The sequence below is a fragment of the Alexandromys fortis genome, unplaced genomic scaffold (genome assembly GCF_014885135.2).
Source record: "Alexandromys fortis isolate MF-2015 unplaced genomic scaffold, M_Fortis_MF-2015_v1.1 scaffold_14, whole genome shotgun sequence".
Taxonomy (NCBI): Eukaryota; Metazoa; Chordata; class Mammalia; order Rodentia; family Cricetidae; genus Alexandromys; species Alexandromys fortis.
Genome location: NW_026067910.1, coordinates 3,717,567 through 3,722,209, shown reverse-complemented (window position 1 = coordinate 3,722,209; position 4,643 = coordinate 3,717,567). Strand labels below are relative to the sequence as shown.

The 4,643-nt window shown below is 42.0% G+C and overlaps 1 pseudogene; it reads right to left on the bottom strand.

Annotated features, from left to right (window-relative positions):
- Positions 1-516: 516 nt before the first annotated feature.
- On the bottom strand, positions 517-1,639 carry LOC126498988 (forkhead box protein H1-like; annotated as a pseudogene).
- Between the last annotated feature and the right edge of the window lie 3,004 nt (positions 1,640-4,643).

The window sequence follows — 4,643 nt, the reverse complement described above, 5'->3', positions numbered from 1 at the left end:
TTCTTCTCCTGCCCTCACCCCAAATACCATAAAAATGAGCAGATTTTCCTTATCACATGTCTTTTTTTTTAAAGCCTTGTAAATTCCTTTACTGTTAATCTCTCACCTACTTCCACCACCCCAAGTCATGTACAGTCCAGATTTCATTTCCTAACCCTCTACCCAAAAGGTGTTACCTCCTACCCAGGCAGCTGAGGGGTGGCGAGAAGACTTCAGAATCGACCCACTTTTGGCTAGCCCTCCCCTAGCCTGGAGCCAAGAAGGCACGGTGACAGAAAGATGGCTAGATGGATGGCATGACAGAGTGGGATAAAGGGAAGATGCCCCACTCTAGGCTGAGCGCTACTTTTCCAGATCCCGTCCCTGTGTGTGGGAGAGTGATTGGCTCAACCTGTCATGTCTAGCAGAGGCAAAACCCTTTCTGTAGTAGCCCAATTAAAGTTGTGCGTTTTCAGCAACGCCGTGCCTGGTGTTTTAAAGCTATTGCTTTGGACATGCTCCTAGCTCTGGTCTCCATCAAAATGGTACCCATGGGTAAAAAGGAGAAGCAGCCCCTGACTGCCTTGAACTATTCAGCCAGCTGGGGGCAGGAGCAGCCAGGTGCCAAGGATGGCTGGCCCACACATCATAGATGCTCTTGTTGGGTGGTACTCCCTGGAAGAGGGAATCTAGATCACAGAGCAGGTCCGGGGATCCTTGGGATTCAGTACCTACACTTCAGTAGGCTGGACTGTTTGAAGACGGGCACTAGGGACAACAGGTGGGAGGTAGTTTGGCCAAGGGCACTACTACATTGGGAGTGTAGATGGGCAAGTAAGAAGTGGGTAGCTGTCCCCACAGGAAAGCTCTGCACCCCCTGCTGGACATTCCTATGGGATCTTGGGAACCCTGAAGTAAGTGGCCTGGCCAGGTGCCTTGCTCTGGGGAAAGAGAAGGCCCTTGGGAAGTTTCCCCCTTTATTCTTGTGGGCCCAGGAAGGGAGCAGAGGGGCCACAGAGGCTTCTCAGTGGAGTTATGGGGTGAAGTACACATCTCTTCTTCCCTCTTGGAACTGGTACCTGCCTGAGCTGAACTACTCTGTCCAGCTAGCGCAGGCTGCTGGGGCCATGTTGATCCTTTCCTGGCAGTCCGCTGGCAGGGTCTGGATGCTGAAACCATCCGTGGATGGTGGTGGGGGACTGAGCGACGAGTAAGGCCTGCCGTGGAGCACGTAGGGGCTCAGGTCCTTGACGAAAGCTCTGCGTGTGCCCTGGGTCTGCCATTGCCAGCACAGGGCAGTGTTCTGAAGGTGCAGCGTCTCTGCTGGGATCAGGCTCACATCCACCTCCCAGAAGTTGCCCTTGGCCTGGGGCTTTGCAGGGTCCTTGGGCACCTTCCGGAAGCACCGATTAGAGGAAAGGTTGTGGCGGGTGGAGTCCTTCCAGCCTTTGTAGTCGTCCCTGAAGAAGGGGAACATTGCCTGGACCTGACAGATGATCTTGGCCAACTTCAGCCTGCGGAAAGGTGCTGCCTGAATTACCAGAGCGATCATGGTCAAGTAGGTGTAGGGGGGCTTGTCATGACGCAGGTATCTCTTCTTCCTCCTCTTGGGGGGAGGCTTTGCCTTTGGAGGCCTCTGATGAGAGGTGTTGCAAGACATCACGCAGGGAAAGCGGCCCTGTGTGGGGGTCTGACCTAACAGGGGGCTCTGGGCAGACAGTCTCTATCACATGTCTTTATCGTAATGGACTACTTTGCCACTTAAGCAAAAGAAAGGTAACCATGAATCAAAATGTCTTTTTTTCTTTCCAGGTGTTGGTTGATTCATTTTGTCACAGTAATAGAACACTGGAACACACAGATCAAATTTCAAAGTAAGTAGAATTCAGCTATAAAACTGTAGCAGCAACTATATACAGTTCAAGTACAAGCTGGTTATAATTTGATCTTGTGATTTTGTTTTGTGTAAGAAGTGAACAAAATAAATTAGGTGTTCGATTGTCATTAACTTTCTTGATCAATTTTCTCTTAACAACAACTTTTGTAAGTTCTTCTACGTATTCCGAGGGGGACTTAAAAAATTATTTCTCATGATTCTTTTCCTATATTGTCAGATTACTCTGCAATGGGGAAGTGGGCACATGATTTGGGAAGGCTGTCTCATAGCAGAAGCTATAGTTTATGGTAACAAGATTGATGTTGTGTAGACATAACTTGTCCACTGACTTTGAGGATACTCTTGTTTCTTCAGGTAGAGATCTATAGTGGCAACCTGCATAACACTCAGACAGATTTCAGGCAATATGTTAAACTTGGATGAAACCAGACTTTCTGAACGTGGTGGCCAATGAAGGCTGATGAGAAGCCAAGGACAATGGCACTAGGTTTCTATCCTAATACATGAACTGGCTTTGTGGGAGCCTAGCCTGTTCAGATGCTCACCTTCCTGGTCCTGGATAGAAGTGGGAGGACCTTGGACTTCCTGCAGGGCAGGGAATCTGGACTGCTCTTCATTCTGGAGAGGGAGGGGGAATGGAGTGGGGGGAGGGGGAGAGGGGTAGGGAAGTAGGGGAAGGGGCAATGTGTGCAAGGAGGGGGACGGAAATGGGAAACAGGGAGGAGGTGGAAAAAATAAATAAAATTTAAAAAAAAATAATAAAAAAACAGAAATAATAGCATAAAAAAATACCAACTGCATTCCTTTGTTTTCCAAAACCTAGATTACCTGGCTCACCTTCAGATTCTGTCTATATTTTCCTCTGATTCTCAGCTATTTTGATTCCATTGTTTCATGATATTAATCCCACTTTGTCTCAAGATTTCTATCTGTTGTTCCTTTGTGTTTAATGATCTTTCTTTTGATGTTTCAAGTCTACACTTATTCTTCATTCAAGTAAAAGGTCAAAGTTATAATATCATATATTCAAAGATGGTTTCCAGGTATCTCATGTAAACTAACATTCATAGCTGGTATAAGAGAGAGAAAGAGAGAGCTGTGAACTTCTCTCTGCCTATATCATACTACTAGCTTATTTATTTTATCATCATGCTTACAAGAAGATAAACTCAATTTGAAAATAGAGTTGATTTTGGTTTTCAGTGTGTTTCATAGCTAGAAACTTGTTTGGCACCTTTATATTTTCAGTATATTATTGTACCTCTCCTTACACTTAATGGCAATTTAAAACTAAAGCCCTATCTTTTTGTCTTATATATTGAATCAGTCTCTTATTCTTTTTAACATTTGCTTCTTTAAATAAAAGCTTTCAAAATGCTTGGAAAAAAACTTGAATTCTTGAAATTACAATCCCTTTTCCTTGGAAAATACAGATTATATTCTATTTTCTGCTATTTCTTAATTCCTGGCTAGTAGAGCTCCATAGGACAAAGCAGAAAAGAAATCCACTCATCATCCAGTTCATAGCAACGATAAGACAAATACAAATCATTTGCCCCAAAGAAACTTAGGTTTTTTTTTTTTTTTCCTGTTGTAGGACATTGAAAGAAATTTCTTCTGGGAGATCTCAGAAGAATGCATTGGGCAGATGCTTGATATGATTTTTACGGCTGCATATGATAGTGCGCTTCCTGTAGCTGTTCTGTGTACCACCCCTCAGAAAAGGCTGAAGGCATATATCCAAATGCAATTCTGTACAAGCAACTCTACAGGGGCTGAAGCAATGCAAACAACTGCACAGTCAGTTCTCCAAGGACCAGACTAAGTTCAATTTACAAAAAAACAGGACCAAAAGAACATAGTTATGACAAATGCTCTAGAAAATGCTTATAAATATATTCATACAAAAAATCTTTATCGGTGTGATTGGCTAAGGTGTGTGTGTGTGTGTGTGTGTTTGTATGTGTGCTTCTTGATGCCATAAACCCAGTTTTCAAAAATTAGAAAACTTCACATTTATAATGTTTCTTATTTTCTGAATTCTCACAGATAAGATTTTTATTTTAGATATTTATTAACATCTGAATCATTCTTTATTTCCCATGAAAACAATGAACTGAGTAACTAGAAGTTCATAAGATTTTGTCTTGAAAATTTCCCAAGTGGTCCCCCTATGATCCCTGTCAAGATTATTTTCCCACCAAGAAATTCTGTCAAATCAGGTACTAAAAAAAAAGGTATGTTCTGAGGTGACAAAGTTTCTTATTAATTTGTGACCAGGAAATATTCTGATGGCTGGATTCTGAATCTTCTGTAATTTACATACATCTTCTCACACACTTTATCTATATCTTAACTTTCTCCATGGCAGGAAGCAGGATTTGGGGGACCTTTGATAAATATCTTTGGAGAAACTAAAGAGAATGTAAATTCCTTCCTGCAAAGTCCATATATTTAAGTCAAAATAACACATACAAGAGAAAATTTTGGAAAAGGGTCTGCATGTTTCATTCTAAAGGAGAAAAAGAAAAGACTACTCTGTATAAATATTTAATGTTTGGGAGGACACTTTATATTGTTGTATCATCTATCTCTATGATAAATATCTATGCAATCTCAGTTTCCTTTCTCGATAACATTTATTCCAAAATAACCATGATTTTTTTTTAAAAAAAATGTTTAGTAGTTGTAATAAATGCCTCACATTATTTGTGGTGGATTTGAATGAGAATGGACCCCACAGGCTCACTTATTTGAATATTGGTTC